The 18,272-nt window shown below is 42.0% G+C and overlaps 1 non-coding gene across 1 annotated transcript; it reads left to right on the top strand.

The window, feature by feature from the left end:
* Positions 1–209: 209 nt before the first annotated feature.
* Positions 210–284, top strand: Trnaf-aaa (transfer RNA phenylalanine (anticodon AAA)). The gene has a single exon. It is a non-coding gene; the product is annotated as a tRNA-Phe (tRNA).
* The last annotated feature ends 17,988 nt before the right edge of the window (positions 285–18,272 follow it).

The raw sequence follows: 18,272 nt of genomic DNA, 5'->3' as shown, positions 1-18,272 counted from the left end.
GATTAAAACTGTGTGCCCGACCGAGACTCAAACTCGCGACCTTTGCCTTTCGCGGGCAAGTGCTCTACCAACTGAGCTACCGAAGCACGACTCACGCCCGGTACTCACAGCTTTACTTCTGCCAGTACCTCGTCTCCCACCTTCCAAACTTTACAGAAGCTCTCCTGCGAACCTTGCAGAACTAAGCTGTGAGTACCGGGCGTGAGTCGTGCTTCGGTAGCTCAGTTGGTAGAGCACTTGCCCGAAAAAGGCAAAGGTCCCGAGTTCGAGTCTCGGTCGGGCACACAGTTTTAATCTGCCAGGAAGTTTCATATCAGCGAACACTCCGCTGCAGAGTGAAAATCTCATTCTGGATGTATCACGATAGTTCAACAACCCGTGGTCCACTGAACGGAAAGTGCTCACAATCATTCTCAGATGATACCTGTACAAGATTCCTATCGTACAGCAACTTGCACCACAGGAAGCAAAACGACGTGTGATTTCGCTCTCTCTCGCAACAAGTGAAATTGGCGAGGGCTGGCCTTGGACCATCATATGGATAGACGAAACCCATTTTTCTGAGACGGGTGAGGTGAGCACACAGAAAAAAAAGGGTCAAGTGGCTCTGAGCACTATGGGACTTAACATCTCAGGTCATCAGTCCCCTAGAGCTTAGAACTACTTAAACCCAACTAACCTAAGGACATCACACACATCCATGCCCGAGGCAGGATTCGAACCACCAGCGGTCAGCCGAGCACACAGAACTGCCGAGTGTAAGTATCTACACTTCCAGTCCCTGTGCATGAAATTCCTCTGCATGGTGAACGATTCGCCGTATGCTGTGGCTTCACAGTTACGTTCATCATTCGCCCATTCTTGTTTGAACGGGTTGGTTGGTGCTCAAGGACAAATAAGTGGGGTGTGATCGGCAACGTTACTGCGACATGTTTCGTTAGCATGTCATACCCGTCCTACAGGGGAGACACGCATTGCACTCAACAGTGTTCATGCAAGGTGGGGCTCAATCGCACGTCGCTGGCGAAGTTCACCTGCTTCTACGAAGCGCATGTGAAAAAGTTCTAATTTTAAGCCGACCGTTTCCAAATGCTGCACTGGCACAATCGCGTAATGTCACTCAGTGTGATTTCTTGTTGTGGGGCAACTCGAAGGGGAACATTCACACATGTGCTGAAATGAAACGCAACATATCACGAAATGTAGCCAGCATACATAAGGAAATGCTTCGTTCAACTGTGCAGAATGCAGTCCTGCGCTTTCAGACTATTCTGGACATTGATGGGCGCTATATTCAGCCCATTTTTTAGGAGCAATGTACCGTAGCAGCGCATTGACAGTGTTTCAATTGAATTGCTTCTGCATTGTTTCCCTTCCCCATATCCTGACATTAAAGCTTCTAAGTTTTGTGCTCCTACGGTAATTATTTTCCGTGTTATAACATGTTCAATAGGAAAAGTTTAATTATATCCATCCCCTAGGAATTATCACAGTTTTATTCAGACGAAGAGGATGACCCTTCATTTTTTATGTTAAGATTGTTTCCATGTCGCAGGAAGTATCAGTAACTTTATGTACATCAAATTTAGTTCAGGAAAGCTGTCAGATTACATCTCAAACGTTTTCAGATTAAATAATATACACATTTCTAAAATCTCCATTGGTCATAAACATAAATTAGTTTAGACAAGGACCATTAGCAAATTATAGCTAGTTAACAGCGCCAGAATTATGAAAACTTAACTTTACAGTTGAATTGTAACTGAATTTTTGCCCTCCTTAAAAATTGTGATTCAGAGTATCTGAATGTAGATCTGACGATAACCAGTAGCAAATGTCGAAATCACTAACTTGAATAAATATAAAAAATGATACAGACGTTGTGTGTTCCCTCATTCTGTTCGATAAGGCATTTAATTACTTTTTTTTCTACTAAAGACGTTCTGTGGTGAGATTAAACACAGCAGTGACGGCATGCGTTCAACGAAACTCTCTCTCTCTCTGTCTCTGTCTCTCTCTCTCTCTCTCTCTCTCTGTCACACACACACACACACACACACACACACACACACACACACACACACACACACACACACACACATACATAAATCTTTTTGATAACAATAATTGTAAATATTATGTAAATTTAGCATTGTTGGCGATATAATTATTTGATATTTACTTTCGACTTCGTACCTTCTAATGCCCCATCGCTAACTGCATTGTTTACAAACTACATGTATCATAAGCAAAGTAACAAAATAAGCCTGATACAAGAGGAAGTATTCGAATTTATATTACTGTTCATATCTGGAATCTGTGATCTACGCAAAACTTTGAGCGTCATAGAAAGGTAGAGCTTTTTTCCAGACACACAGCATTCAGAAGTCCTTCACACATGACATTCGTGGCTTATTAACTGACAGAAACTCACCTGATGACGTTTAACCCTCCAAAACGAATACTAAAAATGAAAATTTACTTTGATTAGTTACTTAACTTTATATTGACGTTCATTATAGTCATGGTAAAACGTGAGCTAAGGAATTTCATCTACAGGTATATTACGAAACTCATTAACAATCTCAAACCACCTTTTATGGATTGCTACACCACTTGAATACATCAAATAAAAACTTTTTGGGAAGGTAACGGAGAAAACATAACTAAACTGGCCTGAAGAGACAATTGCAACGTACACATTTTCATGCTCTGATTAACGAGACTAAAGATTACAGTTAACTATAGAGTAAGATAGATCTTTTCATTTTTGAATCGTAAGCATACGACAACAAATATTATGAGTATAAAATTGGTGAAAGCGTATGCGTGGTTGATGGCTTAGAAGGTACTTTCCAGGACCCCGTTACATGCGAAAAGTCATGAAAGACGAACTAGTGTCTATGGGAAGGCGGCGTTACAAAACAAGGAGCAACATGGATACGTACCGAGTAAAATTATGAAATAGGCCTTCATAGCCTTTATCCAACGTTGTATTTCATAGGGATGATGGCGATCATGATGATGTCGATGACGGTTACTCATAATTTGTTTTGGTGCGCTCAACGTATTGGTGACCGGCTGATGTGGCCGAGCGGTTCTAGGCGGTTCAGTCTGGAACCGCGCTACCGCTACGGTCGCAGGTTCGAATCCTGCCTGAGCAATGGATGTGTGTGATGTCCTTACGTTAGTTAGGTTTAAGTAGTTGTATGTTCTAAGGGGACTGATGACCTCAGATGTTAAGTCCCAAAGCGCTCAGAGGCATTTCAACGTATTCGCAAGATTTATAAACGAGTCTTAGTGTCGAGCTGTCTTAAGTTCAAAGAAAGGAGGATATTCTCTTGTCGAAAACTTCGGTGAGACAAGGCAACTGCTTCGTAAAATTCTAATAATTCAATGGCGGCTACCAAACAACTTTCAGTTTAATTTGCTGGACATCGTTATCAAACACGTTGATATTAATCTATATCTGTCATTACAACGTGGTCCAAGTAAAGGTCTCTTGGTACACAGTCTCAGTATTTGACAATATGGAAAGACATTTATGTACCACACATATCAGTTCGAATTATTGGTACCGTGTTCCGTTCGTAAGATACGTTACCGCGTTGTACTCAAACTTTGGTCCTTTATTCACTTCCACTGATCTTTTATTAACTGCCTTTCCTTAACTGAAACATTTCTCATCTACAAGCAGAAAGTTGATTGCTAACAAGACACTAGTGAGCGTCAGAACTTAGGTACCTTATCGTAGTCAAAATGACGGACTCTCCAGTGGCGGTACTTGCACATGTACTTCTGGTCACTTTTCCTAGAGTGGGAGAGTGTTGTCGGGCAGTAAGCTTAGCGTCACCCAGAGTGACACACTAGAAACAGATTGTCAGCAACTGTAGCCACGATGCAAACGGTCTCTACTTTTAATCAGTGGGACCACTTTCTGTTACCTGAAATGGTGGCCATTTGTTTGGATGTCGAACTGCGAGCCTAAGTTCGGCCCTGATTGGATCCGTCAGACAACGACAGCCCAATCAGACTTTTCAAAGGGCGTCGTTGTGGCCGCAGAGCTCAATAGACTCTAGTTAGCGCGGTCTTGGAGTCGCTGACGAGTTTTCTTCCACGGGCGCAATTTCCCGGTCGCGTCCGACAGATTGGCTCGCTGCCAGGACGAGTGGACGGAACGCAAGCCCCGACGTAGCTGACTACTGTAGCCTTCTGGCCCACTGGGGAGGCGATCACCACTTGTGTCTCCATGTAACCAATCTCTGTTTTAGTTAAGGATGTGGCAATGTAGTGGTCTATGGCTTTATCATTTGAAACATTTAGTTCAGAAAATGTTCCATTATAAGCCATTGTGATGCGAGTGATATCCAAATGATGTCGATTATTTTAAACCAGTGTAAGTGAAAGCGCAACGTTGTTTTTCTTTCATTTTATTTGGCAAGATTCAGACATCAAGCCAGGATCGGCTGTTTTGCCTGTGCTATACTCAAAGCCGCAGGGGGGGGGGAGGGGGGGGGGGGGATGGAATATTTGCTGTTATTTGTTTATTCTTTTCGACGACATCCTATCCCAAACCTCGTCGATCTTCCCACTCTTTGCCAGATTTATTTTGTGTGTTGTGTTGGACAATTTTCCGATGCTTATTGAGTATGGTAATATGCGTGTCTGACGTTTTGAGTATATCGTCTACTACATGTGGTGGCGGAAGTATGGATGCTGCCACTGTAATTCCAAGTCGCTACCAACTTATGACTACCTTCCATTGGTGCAGAAGTCAAAGATTTGAACGGAACTGCAGATGCAGTGTGCCGCGGTTGGCTACCGATAGGATGTCGAGCTCTCCTGTCTAGAAGTCTGGAAGGACCTTCGAGGGCGTCTTGTTACACACTTGGGAGCTGACTGTGAAGGAGTGAAGCTGAGTTTTGTATGTGCTCCTGATGGTCGCTAGAATGTTGGTATTGTGTGTCGTATTTGTAAGATAAATGACCTAATAATCCGCTTCTTACACAGGAACTGCTTGCAGTAAGTAAAAGAGAAGATTTGTTTTGTCGTTTCATGTTAGAATAGTCGGTTAGGAAAGGTTTTGTTTGTTAGGTTCTTGTCTTGATAACGGAGATGAAGTAATGCGTACGCTTAGAGATAATTATGTACTGAGTATGGTAGAATAGATCCTAGATCCTAGATGTAATGTGTATGTGAAATGTTTTGCTTAGGCAAGCACGATTTAGTGATGAATAATGGATTTTTTTTTGCTCCAGCAGAACTCGTGGTCGGGGTCAGGACAGACATGGTGAAGGATTTGTGCTTTTTCCGTGTTAGTTCAAGTTAGGATGTATAGTGTTAACCCTTACAGTGCGAACATATTTTTAATAAAGTGTATTACGAAGAGGGGTGGGTCGGGGTGGGGTGGGGGGTACTTCTTACACAACCCAAAAATTTTTATAATACAAACTTCTTTAAATTTTTTATCTTTATTAACAAAACATTCTATAAAACGCTACTGATGTATAATAAAGGTCCAGAAACGGTAAATTTCTTTTAGCACACTCTGCAAAAACTCATTTAGAAATTTTAAATTTTCGTCATTTAAGTTTATATAGTCTTATTTTCTTGAGTAATATCTCTTTACACTTATAGTAAAAGTCGTTACAGAGGTACTGAAGACCACTTTAACACAATTCAAAAATATTTCAGATGTTTTAGGTTAAATACAGCGTTTTACATTGCATACTTTCTTTGATCACTTATGTATCAATTTCTTAGGAAATATTTTCACACTTGGAACATACAAAAGTTTTCTTGCTATTTTTACTACGTGTGTATCCCTTACAGTTCACTTTATTCTACTGCACTGCTTCTGTAGTGTTTTCACGACAACACAGGTGACATCTTCTTCTTCGTTCTTCACTTTCCTTTGCAGCGAACTTGATAATCCTCAGAGAATACCTCTCATGGCTGGAACCACACACTTCTGGAGTACACTGATATTCATAGTCCTTTCTTCGATCTATGATTTCGTGAGCTTTAGTCCCAGTTCTTAAAGAAAAAGCCGTCGCTTTTTAGATTTTGTCTTATTCCACTCTGAGGAGTTGGAAAGAAACGATGAATAACCATTTAACGCCACTACGTACACAAGAGTATAGAAAATAGATAGCACCCACATCATTGTTTTCCTCTGAGTAGAAAATTTCCTCACCATTTGGTGGATTATGTCAACGCCACTTTCCGTCTCATTATAATACAAATTTGTAACGGGTTTCTTCTTACTATCAGTAGGTGAACCAACTGGAGCGTCATAATAGTAAGTCTACAGGAACACGGGGGACATAAGAAGCAATTGTCATTGGGAATCACTGAATCACTGGAGTATATTTCTGTTCTTGAGGCGTCTTACAGTTCTGGAGACATATGCTTCCTATTAGCCTGTAATGTTCCCAGGAGAGTTAGCTTGTGATTCCTCGACTTATCTTCGGCCAAATCAACTGAAGTGTAATATCTTCCTGTGGTGACATTGCACCCTGAATTATATACAGAGACAACCAGGCGTTTCTCTACAGCTACAGCCGAATTTGATTGTTATGAACTATCACTTTTCTTCCCTGCATATGGCAGACACTCAAATAACGCGATATTTGTGACCTTCTGAAAAAGGGAGATAAGTGCCCGAAACCGGTAAAGAAATTAAATTTCCTTTAGGAAACTGGTTGGTTATTGTTTAGTTATACAGGGTGTTTCAAAGAGAATGTACGTAATACAAAGTATTATTTTCTCCAAATTATCAATCGATGCCCCTCGGCTCGGCTATTGGAGAAACAAATACATAGTCTAGTTTATATTAATAACCGCTAGATGTCAGAAGTCTTCTGTTTTGCTTGGTAATCGTCATATGTTTAAAATGGCTACTCCGCAGCAGAGATCATTTCGTGTTCTCGAGTTTGCCAAGTCCTATTCTGTAATTGCAGTGCAAAGAAATTTCAGGGTGAGGTACCAAATTGATTCTCCGAATGGTTGGAATGTTAGCAGATGGTATCGACAGTTTCTAGATACAGGATGTATATGTAAAGGAAAGGGTCATGGCCGCCCTCGAGTTCTTGAAGACGATGTTGCTCGAATTCAAACTGCTTTCGGAAGTAATCCTTCAAAATCAATCCGTCGTGCCAGTCGGGAGTTACAACTGCCTACAACAACAGTTTGGCGTGTTTTGAGACGTGAAGCTTTACAAGTTACAGCTGTTGCAAGATCTTCCTGATGACAAACGCAAACGTGTAGCATTTTTTAACGAGATTCTTGATGCTACTGGAAATGATAACACTTTCGCACAACGCATCGTGTTCAGTGATGAAGCGACTTTCCACGTTAGTGGTCAGGTAAGGAAACAGAGTGTTCGAATTTGGAGCCTACAGAACCCACATGCAGCCACTGAACAAGTACGAGATTCGCCCAAAGTCAATGTGTTTTGTGCGATTTCCCGATCATCTGTTTACGGTCCATTCTTCTTTGATGGAAACACGGTTAACGGTCAGCAGTATCTCTCTATGTTAAAGAATTGGTTGTTTCCGAGGCTCCAGGAAGACAATTTCAGTTTTCAACAAGACGGGCACCCCTTCACCTGGGGCGCCAAGTGAATGAATATCTGAATGAAACTCTGCCACACCATTGGACTGGTCATCAAGGAGCTGGTGACTTAACATTTATCATCGGGGCCCCACGGTCACCGGGTTTGACACCCTCTGACTTTTTCCAGTGGGGTTTCCTCAAAGACAACGTTTATGTGCCACCACTCCCACAGAACCTGGAAGACTTGAAGAACCAGATCCATACAGCCATAACATCAGTAACGAAGGACATGGTTGCTCGAAGATAGGAGGAATTTAAGTATCGATGTGATATTCTTCGTGTCGCTGATGGAGAACCTGTAATCTGAACTTGCGACGTTCGTAAATATGTGTGTAAAGTTCCGTATACCTATGTCCTGAATTTTCATAAATACATGCATTCGAAATAAGTATATTCTTTTTGCAACAGACTGTATATACCGCACATTCCATGATTTTCCTTCATAAATATCTTGAAGGTACACCTGCCACGAAACAGCCACAAGATTTCGTCAGTAACATTGTGCATCCCAGCAGAATAATATCTTAGCAGTAATTCATTCATTTTATCAAATAATTTGGGTACTGCAGCACACTTGTCACGTTTCCTGCTCTCATTTCGCATTTCTCTGTCTCAAATGTTGCTGTTTTAGTAAACTGAAGGAATCTAGCTCTACCCATAGTAGCAGCATAAACAAAGCTTCCCGAAGCGTTCGACCATAAGTGTGGAGTATGGGAATAACTATGGCCCTCCTTCCCCTTAATAATAATAAGTAATCCGATACAGGGTGAGTCACTAACTATTGCCATCAAGAGAAACACCGAAGGTATAATGAGAGCTGAAAAGTTTGTGGGACAAAAATGCATTGAACAACGGGGGCCATAATATGACGTTGATTATTTGTTGCTAGGTGAGGTCACTTCAGACATGTGAAGGTCAACTTTTTTTTTAATGGGATGCTATACTTTGGTACTTATTTCTCTTATAGCGGCTATCGAGACGAATCCAATCATGTGTAACACGAAGGGCTTTTAAGGTCAACGAACGTCAAATAGACTGGGTGTCCGGCACATTTTTCGCTGATAACTGGAAATGAGTTGCAGAGACAATTCTCAATTCATTGGATTTTACGTGGCCGGGTTATTCGCCAGCCTTGATGGCTTTGGACTTTTTCTTGTGGGGACTCGTAAAAGACATTGTTTATATAAATACGTTCCAACTACACCAGAAGATATGCGAGACAGAATTCTCAGAGCATGTTCTTCTATGAGTGCCGAAGTGATAAGGAATAGCACTCAATGATAAGAAGATTGGAGCACTGCATTGATACCAGTGGTCATCACTTCGAATACCTTCTGTGAATGAACGTTCATGCTAGATTTTTTACTTTCGTTTACCTCCAAAGCCTTTGGTGTTACACATCACTGGATTCGTCTCGATAGCCGTTATCAGAAAATGGGCTATAAAGCATCGCATCTCATTAAAAAAAAAGTTTACTTCTGTATCTCTAAAAAAAAAAAAGAAACCAATGTCACATAATACCCCTGTTGTCCATGCAACATTCGTCCCACAAACTTTTCAGCTACTATCGTACTTCCGGAGTTATTTTAGGAGGCAATAGTTAGTGACTCACCCTGTATATGCCATGAATTCAGATCTGTCCTCTTATTGTTACTTTTACCTACATTATCTATGCCTTTTCACTCTTTCCCTATGTTTTGTGTTATTCGCCTTGTGATATGAGCAGGTTCGGACGTAAAATATTCTCCAGTGGTTGTAAAATCCGTCTCACTGGCCTTGCTAGCTGCGTCATAATAAGGTGACCAGATTTTGACTTCAGATTCTATCTGTACACTATCACGGTTCACGTTCTCTACCTCAAAACACTCCTCTTCAGCTTCACACTTCACTTTATCACTATCGCGAAGTTAAATTTCAGAATCTGTAGTTTCTTCTAAGGTGTCTAACACTTCTGTCTCAGTAAGTGAGCGACGGTACATTTTCAATAGCAGTTACCTCGAATACTGGACAAAAAGGCGCTGAATAATAGGCAACAAGAAATACTCAGAAACCAAAGAGAAATTTACCAGTTTTCAGAGCATTGTTTTTCACCCACACAGCAAAACTCAATGCTCAGAGTGTATACACTGCCGAAGTGTTATACACACCTGGAAATTGAAATAAGAACACCGTGAATTCATTGTCCCAGGAAGGGGAAACTTTATTGATACATTCCTGGGGTCAGATACATCACATGATCACACTGACAGAACCACAGGCACATAGATACAGGCAACAGAGCATTCACAATGTCGGCACTAGTACAGTGTATATCCACCTTTCGCAGCAATGCAGGCTGCTATTCTCCCATGGAGACGATCGTAGAGACGCTGGATGTAGTCCTGTGGAACGGCTTGCCATGCCATTTCCAATTGGCGCCTCAGTTGGACCAGCGTTCATGCTGGACGTGCAGACCGCGTGAGACGACGCTTCATCCAGTCCCAAACATGCTCAATGGGGGACAGATCCGGAGATCTTGCTGGCCAGGGTAGTTGACTTACACCTTCTAGAGCACGTTGGGTGGCACGGGATACATGCCGACGTGCATTGTCCTGTTGAAACAGCAAGTTCCCTTGCCGGTCTGGGAATGGTAGAACGATGGGTTCGATGACAGTTTGGATGTACCGTGCACTATTCAGTGTCCCCTCGACGATCACCAGAGGTGTACGGCCAGTGTAGGAGATCGCCCCCCACACCATGATGCCGGGTGTTGGCCCTGTGTGCCTCGGTCATATGCAGTCCTGATTGTGGCGCTCACCTGCACGGCGCCAAACACGCATATGACCATCATTGGCACCAAAGCAGAAGCGACTCTCATCGCTGAAGACGACACGTCTCCATTCTTCCCTCCATTCACGCCTGTCGCGACACCACTGGAGGCGGGCTGCACGATGTTGGGGCGTGAGCTGAAGACGGCCTAACGGTGTGCGGGACCGTAGCCCAGCTTCATGGAGACGGTTGCGAATGGTCCTCGCCGATACCCCAGGAGCAACAGTGTCCCTAATTTGCTGGGAAGTGGCGGTGCGGTCCCCTACGGCACTGCGTAGGATCCTACGGTCTTGGCGTGCATCCGTGCGTCGCTGCGGTCCGGTCCCAGGTCGACGGGCACGTGCACCTTCCGCCGACCACTGGCGACAACATCGATGTATTGTGGAGACCTCACGCCCCACGTGTTGAGCAATTCGGCGGTACGTCCACCCGGCCTTCCGCATGCCCGCTATACGCCCTCGCTCAAAGTCCGTCAACTGCACATACGGTTCACGTCCACGCTGTCGCGGCGTGCTACCAGTGTTAAAGACTGCTATGGAGCTCCGTATGTCACGGCAAACTGGCTGACACTGACGGCGGCGGTGCACAAATGCTGCCCAGCTAGCGCCATTCGACGGCCAACACCGCGGTTCCTGGTGTGTCCGTTGTGCCGTGCGTGTGATCATTGCTTGTACAGCCCTCTCGCAGTGTCCGGAGCAAGTATGGTGGGTCTGACACACCGGTGTCAATGTGTTCTTTTTTCCATTTCCGGGAGTGTAATGTAAGGAATAAGACATTCGTTGTCCAGTCACATCTACTACCAAGAAGGTAGACTTTATGACGACCGCCATTAGATTTAAGTTAGTGTATTAAGTTTATTTGAAAAATTAATATATTTGTAAAAGTTCGTAGACGAAATAATGAAAACCAACAAATACTTTTTTCAAAATTTTAAAATATGAAATACCTATGAAAATTACAACTTTCACAAATGTTGTGCACAAAATATCCGTTCATCCGCTCACCCCGCTGTGCTCCTCCACCCCCCCCCCCCCCCCAATTCCCTTGGTTCTGTAAGGCTTAAGTTGAAGTAATTGTGTGTGGATAAATTTCTGGGTGGACACGAGCGATTTCGTATCAACTGGGACGTTGCCCCTGGTTTGCCACATGGGTATCAGCCGTATGGTCAGTGGAAAAGAAACTTGCTTAAACCAAATTCAATGAGCTTCTTTCCGTGTGTAGCTATAAGTTTTATAGCTTGTTTGTAACTTCTTCCTAACTCCCAGGAACGGACACATGGTCATCAATTGGCATCGCTATCACAGCCCGTATATGGGCATGGTACAGGGCGATGTGAAGTGCCTTTCCTGAGACATGCAAACATGCAGTGCACCGAGTGTGGCACACTTCAGAAAAAAACTCGTGTGTAAATTATTCAGCCAGGATTTGAAGAATGTGAGTGAGATAGACCGGAAATTGCCTGCTGATCGACGCAATATAGAAAATTTGGTTGCGCCACCCTTGACTGTGTGAGAGAATACGTTTAATTGGGCGATAGAATCTTTGTTGAATCTTCGAAGTTGATTATGGGAAGAAGATTACTGTCCTTTGGGGACTCACGGGCTGCAAGCACTTTTGTTATATACGCAGTGGGACTTTATACGTTTCATTAATACTTTTGTGCTAGAAGAAATTTCAGTGGATAATACAGTACGAGTATGTGAGAATATGTGAAGGTGTAACAGGGTGTAAACAATCCCAGTCACGTAAGAATGAAGGCTCGTCCTGACCCGTATTTCCTTGTGCAGTCACGACATATATTTAAGATTGCTTAACTTTTATTTGAAAGTGGTCAGTAGCAACTGATGATGAAATTGTTAGTTTAACTCGAAGCGATATTTCTCTGTCATATTCAAGGTTAGATTATTATTCTGACACACTCTTTTCATGTAAAATGTAGGTGGTTCTCAAAATGAATAAATCGCCATGTCGTTCTAAATGAAATGAGATTGGCGCCCATACTATCTGTCCCCTGGTTAGAAGAGATTCTTTCCCATCATTTTATCCCACCATTCCAACATTGTTTCACAGGTCCAGAATTCAGCTGGCAGTATACAAGATTTTGGATTGCATAAGTAGGATGTGGACGACATGTACGTCGTATTTATTAACACCATTACTTCATTTGTCTTCCCTGTTAGCATTATTCGTTCCGTAGCTAAACCATAAGTAAGGGGGATTGCGTAATCAGATACGGCCGATGTTTCTCCGCGGAAGAGTCAACATTTTGATGGGAGCTCATCACTGAGCTGATCTCAATACTATTCACAGTCCACATCTCCTGTTTAGCAGATATGCACCTACATACATTATGGTTGGAGAGTATGTGTTCCAGTATGAAATGATACCAGCTATTGAACTGACAATTTACCAAGCAAAAGACCAATAACTGCAAACGAGTAACGACATGTCGTCTCAGAGCACACGCATGCATTTAGAGAAATGTAATTGTGACACATACCTTTGAACACTAAAGTCAGGCAAAGATGTCCCTTGCGGCCAAGAGCATAGCACTCATCTTAGTACAATGACGAACAGTGAAAATAATAGATTTTGTTACGATATCGGAGTTTGGCGATGAGTTGAGTATTGAAGTTCTTTATTTAATAACGGTAGTTTTGACACTATTCATCACAAGGAAACTTAGATTACCTGAAAACGCTTTACGTCGTTATCTCAGATACATCTGAAATTAATGGAGCGCGTAAGTATGACAGGCCAGGAGAAATATGCAACAAGATAGCTTTTTGTCGTGGGAAATCGCAGCTGGATAGCTTCCAAACCTTGTTTTGTATTCTCTCGGGAAAAGAAAATGATTACGAGAGACCTTATACGGCGTCTAGAAGGTCTTCATTTTGGAGTAAAAGTAAAGATCGGCGGAGCTACAGCTCTAGAAGTAGATCATAAAGACTAAATTAGAAAAAATGAAACTTCCAATACAGCTTTATAAGCGGATAACCATCCGTTGCATCCACGGGTGGCGTAATTTACAACGAGAAGAAACCATCTTCAAAAATCTTCCAGTGATAAATAGAATATACATTTGGATTTTTATGGCGATGACAGTGCAGAGATATACCACTTTCGATCGGGACTGATGCAGGTAATGTAGGATATATGCAGCACGTAAGATTACTCATTTGCAAGTCAGATAACGCAGGAATGTTGAAAAGTCAAAGAACACACATTGGGGAGAAATGGAGCTATTTCCTTTAGTTCATTAGTCGTTTCGGTTCTGGCGTATCACACTGTACAAACGATGTCTGAGGATTTGAAGACGATTAGAATAGATAAAATATATGGTCTACGTTATGTCAACCCTGAAGGGACAATTAGTTGTTGACGACGGCAGTGGCCTCTTCCTCTCTCTCAGATTTTTTGCGGCCCGTCACGAATTCCTCTCTTGTGCAAGCTTCTACATCGCGGAGTAGTACTTGCAACAAACGAACTAAATTATTTACTGGATGTATTAAAATTTCCGTCTTCCTCTTCAGTTTTTATCCTCTAAAGCACCTCTAGTACCATGGAAGTCATTCTCTGATGTCTTACCAGATATCCTCTCAAAATGTCCTTTCTTCTTGTCACCCTTTTCCACATATTCCTTTCCTGTCCCATTCTGCGTAGAACCGCCGCATTCCATACTTTATCAGTCCATCTAATTTTCTGTAGAACCCCATCTCAAATGCTTTGATTCTCTTCTGTCCCGGTTTTCCAACAGTACATGTTTCATTACCACACAATGCTGTGATCCAAAGTAAATTCTCAGATTTTTTTATCAAATTAATGCATATGTTTGATACTAGTAGACTTCTGTTGGCAGGAATGCACTTTCTGCCAATCTGTAATTGATGTCCCCCCTGCTCCGTCCGTCATTGGTTATTTTTATGCCTAGATAGCAAAAAAATGGTTCAAATGGCTCTGAGCACTATGGGACGAAACTTCTGTGGTCATCAGTCCCCTAGAACTTAGAACTACTTAAACCTAACTAACCTAAGCACTTCACACACATCCATGCCCGAGGCAGGATTCGAACCTGCGACCGTAGCAGTCCCGCGGTTCCGAACTGCGCGCCTAGAACCACTAGACCACCGCGGCCGGCGTCTAAATAGCAGAATTCCTTAACTGCATATACTGCGTGACCATTAATCCTAATGTTACGTTCCTCACTGTTCTCATTTCTGCTACTTCTCATTACATTCGTGTTTTTTTTCGATTTATTCTCAATCCACATTCTGTAAGCATTAAACTTCACTATCACTAAGGACAGCAATGACATTATCGAATCTTTTCGTTGATATCCTTTCACCCTGAACTTTAATACCCCCCTCAACCTTTATTTTATTTCTATCATTGCTTCTTCGATGTACTGGTTGAACAATAGGGGCGAAATACTACATCCGTGTCTTACACTTTTTTTATTTGATCACTTCGTTCTTGGTCAACCACTCTCATTATTCCCTCTTGGTTCTTTTACATGTTGTGTATTATCCGTCCTCCCTATAGCTTACCCCTATTTTTTTTAAAATTTAGAACGTTTTGCTCCATTTTACATTGTCGAACGCTTTTCGGCTTCGACAAATCCTGTGAGTGTGCGTTGATTTTTCTTCAGGCTTCCTTCCGTTATCAACTGAAAAGTCAGAATTGTCTTTCAGGGATCTTTAACTGCCCTAACTGATTATCATCTAACACATTTTCAATTTTCTTTTCCATTTTTCTGTACATTATTCTTGTCAGTAACTACTATGCATGCTAAGCTGATTCTTCGATAATTCCTGCACTTGTCAACTCTTGCAGTCTTCGGAATGGTTTGGATGATATTTTTCCGAAAGTCAGGCTCAGAGATTCTACACACTAAGGTGAATAGTTGTTTCTTGCCATTTCCCTCAACGCTTTTAGAAATTCTGAAGGAATGGTATGTACCCTTCTGCCTTATTTAATCTTAAGAACTTCATAGCTTTCTATTTCTTCTAAATCTATTCCTGTTTCTTCTTCTATCACATCACACAAATCTTCCTCTTCATAGAGTCCTTCAGTATTCTCTCTCCCCCTATCCGCTATCTCCTCTGCATTTAAAAATGTAATACCCGTTGCCTTATTGATATTACAACTCACACTTTTCATTTCATAGAACTTTTTTTTAACTTTCCTGTATGTAGAGTGAGTCCTTCCGAGAATAATTTCTTTTTCGATTTCCTTACATTTTTAATGCAGCTATTTCGTCTTAGCTTCCCTGCACTTTCTATTTATTTCATTTCTCAGTGACTTGTATTTCGTTGTTACTGAATTTTCCTAAACAGTTTTGTACTTCCTTCTTTCATCGGTGAACTGAAGTATTTCTCCTGGTACCCATGGTTTCTTCGCAGTTACCTTCTGTGTACCCATGTTTTTCTTTCCAACTTCAATCAGTGCCCTTTTTAGAGATGTCCTCTTCAAGTGTACTGCCTACTGAGCTATTCCTTATTGCTGGATCTACAGCCTTAGAAAACTTGTCATTCCTTGGTACTTCCGTAACCAACTTCTTTGCATAATGGTTCTTCCTGACTAAGCTCTTAAACGTCAGCCCGCTCTTCATCACTACTGCATTATAATCTAATAACTGATACTGCGTACGTCTTAAATTCGGAATCTGATTCCGTAATCTATGTCTGATCACAATGTAATCTAACTGAAATTTTCCTATATCACCTTGCATTTTCAAGTATAAGTACTCCTCTTGTGATTATTGAACAAAATATTCGCTACTATTAGCTGAAATTAATTACAGAACTCAGTTAGTCTTCCTCCTCTCTCATTCCTGGCCCTAAGGTACATTCTGCCATAAGCGTTTCTTCCACTGTTTACCCTACAACAACATTCCAATCTTGTGACTACTAGATTTTTATCCCGCTTTACGTACTGAATTACCAATTTCATATCCTAACATAATTCCTCTATCATTTCATCTCCTGCTTTCGACGTTGGCATGTTCACAAGAGCCATTGTTGTTGATGAGAATAGCCCTATCACTGAACTGTTCACAGTACTATACTCTCTTCCCTACCGTCCTATTCATCACGAATCCTACTCCCGTAGATTTTGATGTTACCGTGTACTCAACTGACACGAAATCCTTCTGTCCATTTCACTCCACTGATCACTACTATACCTAGATTTACCTTTGCATTTCCTTTCTCTAGTTTCCCTACAATGTTTATGCTTCTGAAATTCCACGCCCCGACTGGTAGAACGTTATCCTTTCGTTCGTTATTCAATCTTTTTCTCACTGTCATCTCCCTCTTGGCAGTCCCCTCCCGGAAATGGGAATGCGGCAGTATTACGCAATGTTGTGCCAATGGGGATATGATTGTGGTCACCCCATTGTTCGAAGCTGGTTCTTCCTACCTTAGGGGCAGTTTCCCGCCCCATGGATAAGAGAGTGCCTTGAATCTCTGTCCGCTCCTCCGCCCTCTTTGACAAAGGCCTTTGACAGAATGAGGATGACTTCTGCCAATGCTGGTTATTAATCAAAAGCTAAGACATTGCGGGTTTCGAACCCGGAACGGAGAACATTTCGATTATTAATCGAAGGCGCTACCCCAAGACCACAGGTGATGGCTGGCTATTGAGGCGCTATTCCAGCGTTAGTTAGTCGGTATTGTCGTGGTGTGTAGAGAGAGTCAGTGAACAGCAATGACAGGCCGTTTCCTCTAGTATCTACCATCTTAGTCAAGATACTTTACTATGATGCCTGAAACTATTGTAGTGCTTAATTATTTACAGGAGACGACAACGGAGTCATTTTCTACATCTACATCTACGTGATTACTGTGCTGTTCACAATAAAATGCCTGGCAGAGTGTTTAGTGAACCACCTTCAAGCTGTCTCTGTACCGTTCCACTCTCGAACTGCACGCGAGAGAAACGAGCACTTAAATTTTTCTGTGCGAGCCCTGATTTCTCTTATTTCATCATGATGATCATTTCTCCCTGTGTAGGTAGGTGTCAACAGAAAGTTCTCGCAATCGGACGAGAAAATTGGTGATGGAAATTTCATGAGAGAATCCCGTCACAACGAAAAACGCCACTCCAATTCACGTATCATGTCGGTGACACTTTCTCCCCTATTTCGTGATAGTACAAAACGAGGTGCCCTTCTTTGTAATTTTTCGATCTCATCCGTGAGTCCCACCTGATGCGGATCCCACACCGCGCAGCAATACTCCAGAATAAGGCGGACAAGCGTGGTGTAAGGAGCCTCTTTAGTAGATCTGTTGCACCTTCTAATTTGTCTGCCAATGAATCACAGTCTTTGGTTTGCTCTGCCCACAGTATCATCTGTGTGATCGTTCCAATTTAGGTTATTTGTATTTGTTAATCCCTAAGTATTTAACTGAATTTACAGCCTTCAGATTTGTATGACTTATCGCGTAATCAAAATTTAGCTGATTTCTTTTAGTACTCATGTGAATAGCGTCACAATTTCCCTTATTCAGGGTCAATTGCCACTTTTCACATCACACAGATGCCTTATCTAAATCATTTTGCAGTTTTTTTTATTGTATGATGACTTTATAAGACGGTAAATGACAGCATCATCTGCTAACAATCTAAGACGGCTGCTCAGATTGTCTCCTACGTTGTTAATATACTGTAGATCAGGAACAATAGAGGGCCTATAACACTTCTTTGGGGAAAGGCGGATATTATTCCTGTTTTACTCGATGACTTTCCGTCTATTACTACGAACTGTGGCCTTTCTGACAGGAAATTACGAATCCAGTAGCACAACTGAGGCGATACTCCGTAGGCACGCAGTTTGGTCAATTCTC

The sequence above is a fragment of the Schistocerca gregaria genome, chromosome 2, assembly GCF_023897955.1.
Source record: "Schistocerca gregaria isolate iqSchGreg1 chromosome 2, iqSchGreg1.2, whole genome shotgun sequence".
In the NCBI taxonomy this organism is placed as follows: Eukaryota; Metazoa; Arthropoda; class Insecta; order Orthoptera; family Acrididae; genus Schistocerca; species Schistocerca gregaria.
The sequence above is the reverse complement of the archived record's forward strand: the minus strand, read 5'-3'. Positions and strand labels throughout refer to the sequence as shown.